The sequence below is a fragment of the Dendropsophus ebraccatus genome, chromosome 11, assembly GCF_027789765.1.
Source record: "Dendropsophus ebraccatus isolate aDenEbr1 chromosome 11, aDenEbr1.pat, whole genome shotgun sequence".
Classification (NCBI taxonomy): domain Eukaryota; kingdom Metazoa; phylum Chordata; class Amphibia; order Anura; family Hylidae; genus Dendropsophus; species Dendropsophus ebraccatus.
In genome coordinates, this window is record NC_091464.1 from 47,265,068 (window position 1) to 47,282,230 (window position 17,163).

Consider the following 17,163-nt stretch of genomic DNA (forward strand, 5'->3'; position numbering starts at 1 on the left):
GAAACTGTTTGTTAGTTAATAGAGGGGTGTCCCAAGCAGAAGACACCCCTTCAATGCCTACATATGCCATGATAAAACATATAGAAGGTGATTGTCCAAAGCGGGACTTATGCAACAAAACCCTAAGCAGACTCATTTAGTTAACCCCCTCCCGCTGTCGGTGATCGCAGAGCCCCGGTGGTAGGCATGGAAACCGAAAGCCTCAGGCTTCCTGTTTCCTAACTACGGAGGCCGGCGGGGGGAGTGTGCCCGTGAGCTGATGATCCCATAAGCTGATGTCCAAACACGACCTGGGCATTGAGGCAAGGTTATAATCCCCTAGTCTGTTATACATCTGAAGATTTTCTTTGGATAACCAGCTGCACATTTCATCAAACTCCTTAGTATCAGATATATAGTGACTAGAGATGAGCCAACCTTGAGCATGCTCGAGTCCATCCGAACCCGATCGTTCGGCATTTGATTATAGCGGTGGCTGCTGAAGTTGGATAAAGCCCTAAGGCTATGTGGAAAACATGGATATAGTCATTGGCTGCATCCATGTTTTCCAGACAACCTTAGAGCTTTATCCAAGTTCAGCAGCCCCCGCTAATCAAATGCTGAACGATCGGGTTCGGGCGGACTGGAGCATGCTCAAGGTTTGCTCTTCTCTAGTAGTGACTGAATTCCTAAAAGCCATACTATGCTTGTGTCACATCTACAGACTTGGAAAAATCCGTTAAACTTGTGGTCTTCTATGCAAACTAGTCCTAAACCAATATTAACCAAAAATGACCAATTAAAGCTCATTCATGTAGGATCTGTCCATATATTCAGGTTGTGTACAGTATCTTTGGACTGTATCATGTGTTCTAGTGGTTGATATACACATCTGTATACAGCTGACACATCTCCTGATCAGGGCTACATGCACTTGACTCCTACGTACTACTTTTTGCAGTTAAGGACTTTGTAATCCAGACATTGAACACCTAAATTATGGCGTAAACTACTGTATTACAGCAACACTGAGCAATAAAATACAGGACTATAGTATAATGAATAACATACTGCTGTTACATTATACAAGGAAATCTTCCATGTTTGTCAGATTATTTATCAATTGTTTTCAGTGTACACTAATATTTGGGTGATGTAGCTTCTAGCATGGTCTATAAATCACCAAGCTCTTCTCTTGTCATATTAATCAGATACCTTAGGGATATGTTCACATGGAGCAGATACACTGCAGATTTTTTTCTGGTGGAAAATCTGCAACAAAATCCACATGAGTGGATTTTGCTGCAAATCTGAAATGTTTCTAAAGCAAAATCCACAGCATTACATTTCATTGACGATTTGTTAAACTCCTACCCGCTTTTCTCGCACTGTAACATGCTGCAGATTTTCTACTAGAATATTAGAGCCTATCCATACCCTAAAATTAACCTGTGTACCTCCCAGCAAGTCCCTCTGGATGACAGTACAGTTATTTGGTTTTCTGGCCCAATAAATTTAATCCTGTGGAACCTTTGCCATTTGTTTTCCAGTTTTTATTCTCCCATAGTCCTGAACAGGACACCAGATTATTCTTATTCAAGTAGGCAAAAGTATATACAAGAGAAGGATCAGCTCACCCGATGGGTGTCAATGTCCAGCTCCAGGCTTGTGAAGGAGATGGGTGGGGTGCACGAGTCCTGGCGTGTGCTAGAAGCTGGATTCTAGAGGAACTGATAGGTGAGTTGTAGGTAGGTCAGCACTCCTCGATCATGAAGATAAGATTAAAACATAACTTTTAATTTGAAAAAATTCATTAAAACCAACGCATTTCGCGGTGCCGCGCTTATTCATGGTCCATGATTAAGCCCGCCAGCCCGAAACGCGTTGGTTTTAACGAATTTTTGTAAATTAAAAGTTATGTTTTAATCTTATCTTCATGATCCGGGAGTGCTGACCTACCTACAACTCACCTATCAATTCTTATTCAAGGTATATAGCGGTTTCAGCAACTTGGCCAATCGTAGTATATTGAAAAGTTATACAGTTTTCCTCTATACTTTCAACTGTATGCGTTCCTCGCAGTTTCCATGATCTCTGTTTGCTGTCATTCAGTAGGAGCCTTCATTGTTCTTACTTCTATTCTTGTCATGTGATGATCACAGAGCTGCACGGATCACTGTACTTTGATAAGCCATGCACACGTGCCCAATACATGACCTGGAAGTGAACAATGTAGGTCCCTACTGAGATGTCTTGGGAAGGGTGAATAAAGAAAGTATATAGGAAATGTGTTAAGGTTTACATTATACAAAGAAAATACTTTGCAGGAAACCAAATCATAATACCCCTTTAATAATCTGAACCTTGGTACTGTTATAGACAGAACAAGATATTTATCCCCCTTATTACTGTCATTGATGTATATCCCTATAAAACACTCCAAACGGCACCATTGTGTTCTCAGTGAGTGCCACGTACTGTACCAATAAAAATCATAGTGTGCCTTAACACATGGGGTGCTGAAATAAAAATAACGCACATGTTGGTCGATACAATTAAAATAGAACCACTTAGTCAGTTGCTACAATAAAACTTTTGTTTGCATTGTTATTTATCACTTGTAGGGTTCTTAATCTTTTGGGAGTAGAGACATACATATCAGCCATAAAACATACCAACATGCACATCAGTACAGTCTTGCAGGTAGACAGTGATTTATCTGAAAAATGGTGCCGTTATTTTGAGAGTCCCACCAGTTTGTGGTAAAACCGATCATCGGATTGATTTTTGGCCATCGTCTATCTTTAAACCTTCTGTGTGATTTAAGTGTGATAGGCCCGGTAACCTGCCTGATTTCAAGAAACTTCCATTTTTTTTTCTTGCCTTATGCCTCTAAGAGCCTGATAACACATATTGTGGTTAAAGCTGTTGGATTTCCTTGTACTATTTAGTTTCAGCAGATTCAGGACTGGCTGTAATGCAAGAAACTAGGATATACTGCCTGTATTATTCTAGGAATTAGAGACCGGTTCTGTACACGAGACGACAGATAACTTCTGCTCTACTAAGGCGTATCAATTGGTACATAGCACTTTGTTTCTGGACTTCCAAATGCTCGGAATATTGTAACTTTTTTAATTTCTAAATTCCATTACTATTTAATTGCTGTTTTGTAAGATGTTAACCCTGCTACATTGTTACAGAAAGTATCTACTGAGATTGACTTGACCATCACTGTAGATAAAGCTTTTTGTGGCCTGACCTGAGTCTTTACAAATGCTTCTGTCAGTAACTACTGGTGGACGCAGCCATTGTAGGCCTACAACCAATATTCACAGGAATGGAGCCTATGAGTTACTAGTAGCTAGCAAACTTACAGAGGAGCAATCGCCTGCTGCCATCACTGATATGTTCCCCTAGTGATATGACTGCCCCTATAAAATTCATAGGCTGTATTCTCAAGAATAATGGTTATGTCCAAAAATTGCCTGCCTCTACTGTGTCGGTGACCACGTATACTGTATGTCACCTAGGCCTCAGTAATTTCAGATTCTGCTTCCACAATGAGCTCTAATGTTTTTTTTACAGAAACTTAAATTATAATAAAAAAATAACATTGCCACTATATATTTTCATATTGTCACACTAAACATTGGTTATAGCCTCATGACAATACAGCCTGCAGTACCTTTTATATAATTTTTTTTTTATTCTTTTCATTTCCTAATTTCTGCAATGAGTCTACTACAAATGCAGTTGTATTTGGATAGACGTATGGGCTTATATCCAAAGGCAAGATTCACCTGTAACAAAGGAGGAAAAATAACACATTTCTTCATATCCCTGTTTGTGTTACTCTAAAACTAACTCTTTATATTTGTGCAATAACTACTTGCCATGAAGATGGGTGCAGCTGAAAAAATGCCCTGACTACTAACACAGCACAAGATGAACTCAGAAGTGATGTACTTGTCTTTTTTTATCCTTATTTCTTGAGAACATTTAAATAAGCTCAGTTCCCCCGGTGTATTGTGGTGTCTGACATTTTTAGCAGTATTCTATTATTTTATTTTTATTTTATTTTTTATATATTTTTTTTCTGTACCGCATTAAGTCTTAGATGTTTTTAGAGCTTGTTTGTTATTCACAATCACAAGTTTAAAAATTAAAAAAAGGTAAAAAAAAACTAAAAAACAAAAACAAAAATCCTCACGAGAGACCCAACTGACCAAAAAAGTGTAATTTTTGTACACGTAGCTTTGAGAAGCCCATGTTGTGTTGCTGTGACTCCTTTTTTTGTAGCTTTTTCTTTATTGGTATTTGTTCAAACATATAGTACAAGTTCTTTATGGCTGGCGACAGTGGGAATAGAGGTCCCGTCAGCAGGCATTGTTCTGTCTTTGTTTGGGTAGCCATAATAATGTTTGTTCTCAGCACTGTACAACGGTCCCTATATGATATGGAGAAGCAATATCACTGTATGAATCTCACACAATGTATTATTATTATTATTATTATTCACTAGCACCCTAGGTGTGATAATTGAAGTAAATATCTTTTATACAAACACAGTCAATGGTGGTCTGTCATTCTTTTATGTGGTCAAAACAGCAAACATTTACAACTGAGTGGGAATGTTCATGCAATGTATTTATTTTGAACTGTTACATTTTGGTTTATGTTATATGTATGAATAACTGGATTGAATTTCATTGAAGATTATGTATGTAGAGTCATTTAAAATGAAAACTTTGCAACAACAAAAAAACAACACCAAAAGCAGTCAAAAAGAGCTGGGCCTTTGTCTACATTTCACTTGCAAATAAACGTAGACTCTTATTGGTTGCTATTGGCCGCCCGCACCATTGGCCATTGGCCGCCCGCACTACATGTTTTGCGACATGTAGATTGCATTGACCTGTCTTATTTCCACAACAAGAGTACATGCATAGCTAAAGCAAGCCATGGTGGGTATGAGGCCCCAGAGTGTTACAGGATGAATACTTCCAATGCAGAACATCTGTTATTACAGTTATTATTCCATCTGTATTCATTATATAGTGTATTCCCGTGAAGGTAGTGTCTTATGCTGTGGTGTTATTCATTTATATACTGATGCATTGCTGCAAAATTATATAAGCCTCACTGAAGAGACCTGCTCAGGAGGTGACAAAGATGTTAGGGGCCTATTACACAGAGTGATAACCGGTGGTCCTCACCTCACCTGTGACGCAGCTTGAGATGTGATGTTTCAAGCCTGTTTAGCGACAAAAGCTCTTCTGCCCAGAGTACCCCTTTAAGTGGCTACTATAGGATTTCTTGTTTTGTTAAATAACAGTAGACACCTAATTTATGACAACCTATATGGTTTCTGACTTATCTGATGCCATTTGTGTTTGACAAAGAATATATATTCAGTACTAGTGTTTTAATCTAAGCTATGAAAGATCACCTCATCTATCTCACTCTCTGACATTACAAGGAAACAATTTCATTATAACCTTGACCAGAGAATAGTTGTTCCAGTGCTAAAAGGAGAATGACAGGATGTAGTCAGTAAGAAATCATAGCAAAGTCTGCCCTTTCCATGAACATGTAGGGCAGCACAGGGAGTCTCTAGAGTTTGATTCCATAGAGTAATAGCCACTCCATGTGTTGCACTGCAAGTGCCAGTAGAAAACATTTTCTAATATCAGGGGGAACAAAAAAAAAACTATGCTTGATCGCCGCTCCAGGATCTCCGGCAGAGCTGACGCCATGACCCAGCAATCAGTAGGGACCAGCACTTTCCCCCAAGTCGTGATGTCATCACTTGGGGGGAAATGCCTTTCGGCATCTAGGTCCCAGGAACGGTCATGCTGCTCATTGCGAGCACAGGGAGAGGAAAGCAATACTTTATTATTTCCTCCCCTGACACCTGTCAGATTTTTGTCAGGGCTGGACTTCCCCTTTAATACATTATCCAGTGGAACAGATCCAAAAGAAATACATTTTTTGTACAGTACCTTCATATGAATTTGGAGGCATGACTGAGTACAAGTCCCATAGAATTTTATGGGTGCAGTGTTACAGCCAAGTATAACTCTTGTATACGACCCCAGTCTCTTGCAATATTGCGACAAATCTGTTTGCTGTTGATATAATGCACTGGATATATTATCCTGTAATCTTCCTCTTCGTTAGAAAAAATCTTGACTGGATCATCTACTGAAGACAACCAGCACATATGCCAAATGACATTGTAAAATATATCTATACCTGGATAGAATATTAGAATAGCCTCTCCACAAGTAGAGACCTACAGGGCCAGAAGAGTAGTCAGTTTAGTAGAAAACGGCACCATGTGCATCGAAACCCTTTACAACCTGCTGACCCCATTATGGCCACCTAAAGAAAGTTTTTAAACTAAATTGCTTTAACAAAACACACATTGGCCCAGATTTACGAAGAATCTCTCGTTTTAAAGACTGCGCTGCACTAGGGTTTTAGTTTTTTTTTATCCTGCTGGATATATTCCGTGTTTAATAGCTGGTAGTGTATTTGACTGGTTTTCTGTGTGCAACTTCCTGCACCTACTTGCACCAGTTTGTGCCATTTTACACCAGACTGCAACAATCATGTTATTAATGTGAAAACAGACCAATGCAAACACAATGCACCAGAATCTGTAGGGGAAATGTATTAGGAATGCAGAAAATACTGAGGCCATGCCTGAATTGTCTAGGGAGGTGCAACAGACAACCATGAAAAACCCATTAGGACATGTACGAACATGCTTGAAATGCTAAAAACACAACAAGAAACTGTAATTTTTACATTAGTAAATCTGGACTAATATGAATGGGCATTGTCATAAATGGGCATTGTCATTACAAAAAAAAATCTTCTGATTTGTCGTCATGGCATAGCAAGGGTTTGAATAGCAGGGAAAAGTTTCAGCTTAGTACACTTTAAAGAGGACCTGTGGCCAACCCCCCCACGAAATTAGACTTTAAAAAACTAACTTGGGTGTGGCGATAACACATCTTCTATGGGTCTATTTACACAGAAAGATTATGTGACAGATTATCTGCCAAAGATTTGAAGCCAAAGCCAGAAACAGACTATAAACAGAAATCAGGTCATAAAGGAAAGCCTGAAATTGCTCCTCTTCTCAACTCCATTCCTGGCTTTGGCAGATATGTCAGATAATCTTTCTGTGTAAATGGACCCTTACAGATTCTGATGTGTCCTCCCATTCTGAAGATACGTGAACTGAGTTTTATTAAACGGGAGTCAATATGAGGTGATGGGTGTGATTATACAGTTAGGGGGAGGAGGTATATTAAGTATACATGCCTTTCACACCCCCTGACTTCTTAACTGTACCCCTCGCCTGACTTACTCCCATTCTTGTTATAAAAGAGGTTCACTGCCTCCTCTTTTGATCCCACATCTTCCAGTCCTGGCTGAACCGTTCCTGCAGCTTCTGATGACATCACGCTTCTACACTCAGCTCTGTGATAGACTGATCAGGGAACGGTACATAATTGGCCTATACTTACCCCCTTGCTCCTCCTTTTAGACCTTCTGGTCCCAGCTGTGCTCCTGTTCTGGCAGCGGTGTGGTCAGTTGTTAGGGGAGCAGGACATCATTGAAAACTTGAAAGCTACCAGAATGAGTGTGCAGCTGGTACAGCGAGGGGGTTAAGTATAGGCTCTTTTATAGTTTTAATGCAAGAGGAGGCCGTAAGGTGTATTTAGGGGCCATCAGAACATGACCTATTGTTTTAAATTAATTCTTTATGTTAAACATATATATATTTTTTTAAATTGCGATAATCCTGGAGTCTTGTAGTTGTAATTCTCAGCACTGGGTCTAAAACTAAGTTGAGACTTCATGTTCCATCTGTGGTGATAAGAGGAGGCTGCTATAAAATAATCTGTACAGAAATACAGTGAAAGGTGAAACCAATAGATAGATGGCTGTATACTGTATCTTCAATAACTGATGGCTAAACAATCAATCATCTATCGGTTATCCTTCCCGTCTGGTCCAGTCCTTTTCATACACAGTAATGTTTGTCGGGGCTAAGCATTCCTGTGTTCTCTATGGGGCCAGAAGGGACAAGCTGCAGCCAGACTGATCTGACTTCGGCTTCTCTCTCCAGAAACAAAGGGATCGAGCAGTGTTTTTTTTTTGTTTTTTTTTATATCATACCCCAACCCCTACATCTACCAGTATCATCTGTCTGCTCAGCTGCTGTCCCATTGAAACTAATAAGTGCGCTGCTAATAGAGAACACAGGAATTTGTCTGTGTCGAATGGGCAATGGGCAGCTATGGAAGGTGTATTGTCCACCTTAAGACTAATTAATGGGCACTGCTTTCCAGGAAGCCCCAGCAGGGTTAATTAGCGCCTGCGCAGCTCCGCCTCTTTTTTTCTGTTCAAAAAGATGTGCTTATGTATACCACAGCTTACTGCCAGTGGATGCATTGAGTTTAAAGGGCCTATCTTAAGTTCATTTCCTACCTCTGTATTTTTGGCAGTACTCAGAAGCACAGCATACTGCACAGTTACTTTCTGCAAAATGAACTTATACGTGCATAAAATGGAGTGAATGGGATCCATTAAACTGGCACACCACAGTAAACATCAGCATGCATTTTCCCAACATATTCAGTGGTGCCTTGGATTACGAGCATAATTCATTCCGGGACCGTGCTTGTAATCCAAATCCAATCTTAAGTGACTGTACCACCAGGCCCAGACTGAAGCACTGGAGGAGGGCCGACCCACCCTTAGTGGGAAGAACCCCCAGCCCCTCTATGACATGACTCCATTAGAATCAATGGAACCCTATCATAGAGGGGCTAGGGTCTCCTCCCACTAAGGGTGGGTCAGCCGCCTCCAGTGCTTCAGTCTGGGCCTGGTGGTACAGTCACTTTAAAGGGGTTATCCAGCACTACAAAAACATGGCCGCTTTTCCCCCTTTCTTTTCTCCAAATCAGGTGTGGTTTACAATTAAAGTGACTGTACCACCAGGCCCAGGCTGAAGCACTGGAGGGGGGCCGACCCACCCATAGTGGGAGGAGACCCTAGCCCCTCTATAATAGGGTTCCATTGATTCTAATGGAGTCACCTCATGGAGGGGCTGGGGTTTCTTCCCACTGGGGGTGGGTCGGTGCACCTCCAGTGCTTCAGCCTGGGCCTGGTGGTACAGTCACTTTAAACCAAAGCAAATTTTCCTATTAGAAATCACTGATATGCAGACAGTTGGTTCCCCACCCCGAGAATAATAATTTTTTATTCTGAATAATATGTAGAACAGATAAAATAAACAATGAAAAACAGCTGAATATGTGATATTATAAGTTACTGTACAGTATAGCATGTAGCATGTGGAGTAAAATGTATAGTAAGTGCATAAACCTGAAAAAACAGCAGCAGTTTGTAGATACAGAATGGGGATGCAGATCCCCATAATGCAGTAGTGTAGTACAACAGGCTAGAATAGAGAAGCAGGGCTGCTGTCAGAGGTCTGTGTGGTCACATGACATCAATGGGTAAGGCCGGGGGGGGGGGAATGTTCAGCATGGACCAGAAAGTGAGGATCACAGAGCTGTGCAGGAGGACAGAAACTTTATATACAGCAGTTTGAATGGCTGAGTGTAAGTGCAGGCACATTGTAGCAGCAGTGTGTAAAGCCGAGTGTGAGTGCAGGCACATTACAGCAGCAGTGTGTATAGCTGAGTGTGAGTGCAGGCACATTATAGCAGGAATGGAGAGGATGGAAAACACAAGGGCTGACAGATCTGCCATGATTTGGAAGGTAGACTTCCTGGGTCAGAGTACAGAGCTGTAGACCACCCTGTGCAGACCATGCCCCTCCCCCACTCCCGCTCCCACCCAGTACAGGTAGCTTTTAGACCAAAGCAATGCTCTTAAACCAAGTTACAATTTTGAAAAACTGTGAGCTCTTTTTGCAAAGCTCTTAATCTAAGTTAATAAGCCAATCCTAATAGAGCTGCTAAAGTGTTCTTTTACAATACATGGTACCATACTCCTCTGTTAGGGTATATAGGAGAAAATGTTTTACTTTGGCATGCGCTGCAGGGAGAGAGGCAGGAACCAGTCATTTGGATAGAGACGGACGGTAACTAGTCAGGGCTTTCTGCCTGTCAGTGCGCTAAGTAGGGATAATTGACAAGCAAATAGGCCTATTACAAAGTTTCTCTGTCAACCATCCCTACAGAGCTTGCTGACAGGCAGAGAGCCCTACTAGTTCCTGCCTCTCTTTCTGCAGCGCACGCTGGAATAAAACATTTTCTCCTGTATCCCCCCTAGGAGGATGGTCCACCAAGTATGGTAAGAGAACACAATAACACCTATATTAGGAGCTGATGACAGCATTAGCTACATTATAGTAGTGATTGGTTCCTTTTAATATCCTCTTACCTAATATTGCTTGTCAGCTTTCTGTTTTGCAAATTCCATCACCAAAATTTAACTTACCATAAGAAATGGCTACAGTAACATGCACAGGGTTTATATTTTATCCTAAAGTGCCAATGGATTGATATCGGAACCTAGTGTCCTTAATGCAACTTCCATGCTGTGATATCTTGTAAAAACTGGATAAACAAAAGGTTGCTAGATGGCACTGTGTAGGCTCTGAGGGTCAGGTGGGTGCACGAACTCAGGTAGCCAGACCCAGGCTTCCAAATTTCCAAGTAGTCGAATGAGGCGGCACTCCGGTATAAGTGAAAAAAAGTGATATTTATTCACCCATTAATAAGCAACGTTTCAATCTCCTTGAGATCTTTTTCAAGCAACAACATCAGAGTGACAATGCTCAGTATTTAACATAGAAACCCCTCCCATTGCACATCCCATCATTAGTGACATCATCTTCATTATCATATGTAAACAATATATACAACAATGTAAAGTGATATATCTAGACCATATGGAACTTCAATTCATGTATATACAGCGTGAACAAAGTGTCATGTGGGTAACCGATCCTCTCGATCTATGCAAACAAGTCCATAAAGTAAACATAATAGGTCCATAGTATGATCCAATCCATATTCGGGTAGTGGAGAAGGCCATCACTCACCCCATCAATTAGCAATCAGCTGTTCACTCCACAGGAGGTTCATGGCGTCTATGTTTGGTAAATTCTGAACCACGCATGCGTGGAGTGAGCGCAGTGTCCACCGGGAGGTCCAGATCGCGTCATCAGATTCCATCAGCAACGGAATTCCGCACATGCGCACACTTGGTCTATGCCCCGCGGATGCCATCTTGGGAAAGGGTACAGCTTTGGGAGGGGTTTCTATGTTAAATACTGAGCATTGTCACTCTGATGTTGTTGTTTGTAAAAACTGGAGATATCCCCTCCCCCCCCCCAAAAAAAAACAAACTTTCTCTATGATTAGAAATGTAAATTGCCTCAAATCCACTAGAATGCTGTGTAGAAACAAGAAGTGAAAGCACTAAGGAGATGGGCACTAAAGAGGTAGGAATGTACTGCTGTTGGGAGTATGGGCCCTATTCCACCGGACGATTATCGTTTAGATTAGAATGATTTAACAATAATCTGAACGATAATCATTCGGTTGAAATGCAGTTAACAATTAACGACCGAACAAGAAATCGTTGATCGCTTTATAAGACCTGGACCTATTTTTATCGTTGCTCGTTCGCAAATCGTTCGCATTGAATAAGACATTGTTCGGTCGTTCGCAATAGATACGAACGCAATAGCGAATAAATAGCGAAGAAAAACAATCGCAATTACGATCATAAGTAACGATTATCGTTCCATGAAAATGAGTGAACGTTTTTAGGTCTTTCGCAATAGCGGTCGTTTGAGATCGTTAATCGTTAACGATTATGCAAACGATAATCGTCCGGTGGAATAGGGCCCTATGAAGAACAGAAAAGAGAACTAGCAGATGTATCCTCACTGGAAGCTTAAACTCAGTGGTTTTATATTGAATATACAATGAAAAGACCTGAGTTTCGCTTCCAATAGTAAAAGATAAGAGTGGAAAAGGAAGACCAAAAGGACATCTTACATTGTAGAAATCCCTGATCCAATCAAGTGAGTAGGCTGAAGGTCTACATAAGACAGGACATTCTGGAGACTACCAAGACTTGACATGAACTTCACATCTGTCTGTCCCATGTGGCATAGACTTATTTTACTATTCCTGTAACTAATATATCCAAGAAGAAACTAGAACATTGCACATAGATTTTTGTTGTTCAGGACAATAGACAATGGTTTGAGGAGCCATATAATTGAGAAGGTAGCTAGGTGACATGTTCTTACCCTCCTAGCAGCCATTATCTCCAGTGGAAAGCTACCCCTGGCTGCCCATGTAAAGAATAGACTGGCTGGGTCAGATGCTTGCTAATTTGGGTCAGTATTTGATCCTTATTTAAAGCTCATTTTAACCATTACTTTCAGATAAATCCAGGACCAACACAGAGAGAATGTGTAATGCAAATGTGTTCTCTGTTTGGGTCCACTTTCATTTTTTGCTAAGAATAGTAACCAAAATGAGCACCGACTACTGAGCATAATGTGAAGACAAACTCCCAAAGGAATAAAGTCCAGCGAATGATCCGAAGTACAAATTGACGCTTCATTAAAAAAAATAGGGGTCAACACACAAAAAGCTTTAAAAGCCAAAAGGCATAGCTGGCTAGAAAGGGATTTTTATAAAGACGGACTGTCATCTAGATGGATATGGTGTTTGCGTTTATAACTTTTTGTATACTGACTTCCATTTTTTATGAGGAAATCATTGAAATGATGTATTTTTATACTGGATCACTTGCTGGACTTTCTCCTGGTTTAAAGGTTATTTACTTGTTGCAGCTACAGCGTTCTTGCCCATTCAAGTCATCCCAGCTGGAATTGGTGTAGGGTAGGGATGGGGAACCTTCCACCATCCAACTGTTGCAAAACTACAATTCCCATCATGCCTGGACAGCCAAAGCTTTTGATCATGGGTCTCCCAACTGCGGCCCTCCAGCTGTTGCAAAACTAAATTTCCCATCATGCCTGGACACCCAAAGCTTTAGCTGTCCAGGCATGATGGGAGCTGTGGTTTCGCAACAGCTGGAGGGCCGCAGTTTGTAGACCCATGCTTTAGATGAAGGTTCCCCATCCTTGGTCTAGGGCATAAGTTTGAAATTGCTAAAGGGTCTGACCAAACAACTTCCAGCAGCACCTACTCCTTTGTTTTGAATGGAGCAGCGGGTCAGCATTCACACCACAGCTCCATAAATTTTCTATAGGATATCCCAAAGGTAGCCAGGTGCTGTACTTGGCCATCTCCATCATTTCAATAGACATTGAATGGAGTAGCAGCACACATGCCGACCTGCTGCTCATTTAAAACAAGAGTTCACATGTGATTACAGGTGGAATGGGGCAGGAGTTGGACCCCCTGCTATCTCACACCTTGAATTAATTTAATTCAGAATACCCCTATTAAAGAGGGATTAATTATTCAGGGTAAATCTATGGCTATGCCCAGGGAGCAAGAGTTTTTTTTTTTTTTTAATGAAGAGGGAAATGAAACATATTAAAAACTATATGCATTACTTCAGGGAAAGTGGACGTTTTGGTTATTTTAGTCAACCCCATAAAGCGTATTAGAAACCCTGAAATGTCTAATATCAGAAGGGGTTCTGCTCCCTGTACAGCAAGTTTGGCAAAATGACAGTTTTTATGTGATCTTCAGGTAATTTATAATAAGAACTCAACCTTTATAGGGGCTGACACAAGTGAGAGAGTCAGCTAGAACAAGAACAGTGTTAGAAAACTGAGGCTGCCCAGCACAGAAAATGTTTCATGACTCAGTGTTTCCATTCTGTAAGATTCTTCCAAAGATTTCCGACTCTTGATGAGGAACCTTTCCAATTAATACCGGAGTATACAACAGATAAGCCCCGAAGACTTTTCAGCAGACTTTAAATTAACATGTAAGGATGTGGGTGAACTTTAGCTATTAAATTTCCACAAGTAATGTTCCACTGCTTTGGATTTATAAGTCCTTTTTTTCATTAAACTGCTGAGTTTATCAGAATAAGTCTATCCCTACATATAGAGGGAAATGGAGAAGACAAAAGAGCTCAGGCTACAAGCAATCATTTCTAACAACTATATCGCCACTAGGGGTAAAATAGCATCATACCTGTCTCCTTAATATCTGGAAACTATTGTTTTACTTGTATGTAGACTTTTTTTTTTTTCTTTTGAACTAACTTATTTTTTCTACATTTCTATTTTGAACCAAATATGTTTGTTGTATTTTTAGACAATAATGAAAAACTAGATTTGAATTTCCAGGGAAATACATAGTGCTTGAAAAGAGTGCCCCCTTACCAGTGACTTCCCTTTAAGAGAAACTTTAACCCTTAGTACCCTCCCTTTAAGAGCAACTTTGGTACAGTCCCTTAAGGACTGACTTTGGTGCCAACACTTTGAGTGACCTATATACTGTCCCTTTAATACCAGCTTAAGTACTGTCCCTTTAAAAGAGACTTGGGTACCATCCTTTGAAAACCAGCTTAAGTACTGACCCTTTCAGAGCCACTTGGGTACTGTCCCTTTAAGAGCAGCATAGGTACCGTCCCTTTAAGAGCGGCTTGGGTACTGTCCCTGCTACATGGCTGGCTCAGCTCTGCTACTCTACTGACTGAACTCTGCTACTTATATTGGTAAAGATCATTGCTCGGTTACCATGACAATCTTACTCATGTCAGTGAGACAAAATCGTTAAGGACCTTCCATCTTCTACATCCTCTATTGGCCAATAGTGGACATGTAACTGTGTGGATCTTGTGAGGCAGTAACTGACAAGACCTTAGAATTTCTATTGGCTGCTATATTTCAGCTATTTGCATATGTGCTGTAATTGGCTGTTAGCGGTTAGTCTGGCCATTATTTTCTATGGGAAATGAAGGGTCTTTAAATGTAAATTTCTTAAAAACGACAAATCCGATCGAAACCAAAAAGAGATAGCACACCTGTCTCCGCCGAGGGCTTCGAAACGCAGTTTGAATGGAATCTGTGCACAAAGCGGTTCGGGCTGTATTAATTGCAGAAGAATGGCTGGAAGAAGCGGAAGAAGAAGAATACGGATTACAATATGGTCCTTTTCAAGCACTATAATAAAACTATAACCGTGAGAAAAGGATTTTTTAGTGCATGGCTATTCATTACTTATGCTGGTAGCCATATTTAGGTGTACCTTCTCTTCCTGCATTTTCTGTATTGACTGTTCAGCAGGCTTTGTGTGCCTCATGATAGCTGAAATGAATTAATGTAACACCAAATCGTGGCACTGGAGAAAATATCTGGAAGGCCGTGGAGCTGGATTCTCCATAAACAATTCAGCTCGATTTACAAGCTTTTCAATCACGTTCAGCTTTGATAGTGGTGTGTATGTGTTTGTCCACTTGCTTCTGATGCTCCCTTCTATGGAGATCTCCTGGCATTGAGCTCTGGGCAGCTGCATGTTTGGTTGTGTTTTGCCCCAGCCCTGATAGCTTACTACTAATAAAGAGTAAATAAGTTAGTATAATTAGCCTAGAAAACAAATGGTTTCTTGTTCTATGATATAAGCTGCAATGCTGACATCTAGTGGACAATAATGAAAACTCATATATTTTTTTATGATTTTGTAAAACAAAAATAAAATAATGCTAAAGGTGTAAAAAAAAACCCACTGTTTTTCCATTTAAAAAATAAGAAATATGTAATTCGTTTTTATTATTTATTTATTAAGCACTTAAAAACTTTTATATGCACATGAAAACACAGGGAGGTCACCAGAAACTGCTAGAAGCTTCATCCCAACAAACTCTAAGCAAGGTGTATAAAATAAGCAAAGATCAATGGATAACTAACCAAGTAACTCAAATAAAGTACAGTGGCGCGGTCAAAAGAAGTAAAATATCCATCCTCTGAACAACCCTACATACAGTTAATGGTCTTAAAGGGATACTCCAGTAAAAATGTTTTCCTTTGAAATCAACTGGTGTCAGAAATGTATATAGAAATGTAATGTACTTTATTTAAAAAATCTTTAAAAAAAAAAAAAGTCTTCCAGTACTAATCAGCTGGTGTATGTCCTGCAGGAAGTGGTGTCTGTGTCAGACCTGAAAGAATATACCATTTCCAGCAGGACATGCAGCATACTGTTGAATTGAAAGACATTTTTTGCCGGGGAACCCCTTTAAAGAGTTCAAAGCCAAAACTAATAAAGAACACAGTTTTCCATATTATATAAAGTACTAGTGGGCTCAAACAGAGGCACAATGATAGAGAGGTGAAAATTCTATCCCTCATAAAATGAGCAGGTGCCAGAACAGAACCAGCTAACCACGTAACTCAAACAGCCTCCAATGTCCTCAGCGTATGCCACCTGATATGTGCTCCTTTCTCAAGGCCCATAATCCAATTAACTTCATTAATAAAATGCTGCAGGACCACTAGGTCCAGGCTGATCCAGGACTGAGCAAGGTTATTTGGAGATAGATATAACAATTTAGCATAATTTGTCAAGATATCCCAGCACACAAAGCATAGGAGACGCTGGTAAATCTATCTCATAGACATATTAAAATAAGATCAAGAACCTCCAGGCAGTATCTATCCAAGACCATGTGTATCATGTCTGTTTGTCAAATTTGTTTTGAACAGTACAAGGATATATATTAAGAAAACAGGTGAATAATTCTTGGTAAAAGCATAGATAAAAAATGTTTATTTGACTGGACTGAACCCATTGGACTTGAGTCTTTATCTTAGATTGTTCTGCTTGCTATAAAGCCCCTGCAGGCCATGCACCACACTGCACATTGGTAACAGAAATGAGTATACGTTATATAATATACTAGTCATCACATTGATGTCTACACTTTTACAGATGCGCCACCAAGTAACTTTCTAAGGCCTCTTGCACACCACCATAGTATGTTGTCCTAAAAAATAAATAAAATCTGCAGTGCATCTGTATGACAAATATATGTCGTCCAGATTTTCAGCTCTATTAAACCTTATTGGTGAGGCCATTCCACAAATACAGACCAAACAATGGCAGAGCCTGTTGCAAGTGCATACAGTATTTAGACCAGAAAGTATACAGTGTGCCAGGACCCAAATGAACACCAGGG

The 17,163-nt window shown here is 40.2% G+C and overlaps 1 protein-coding gene across 3 annotated transcripts in view; it reads left to right on the top strand.

The window, feature by feature from the left end:
• The window catches only part of CUX1 (cut like homeobox 1), a 267,930-nt gene that overhangs the window by 229,390 nt on the left and 21,377 nt on the right, over window positions 1-17,163 (top strand). The gene's annotated exons all lie outside the window — the stretch shown is intronic.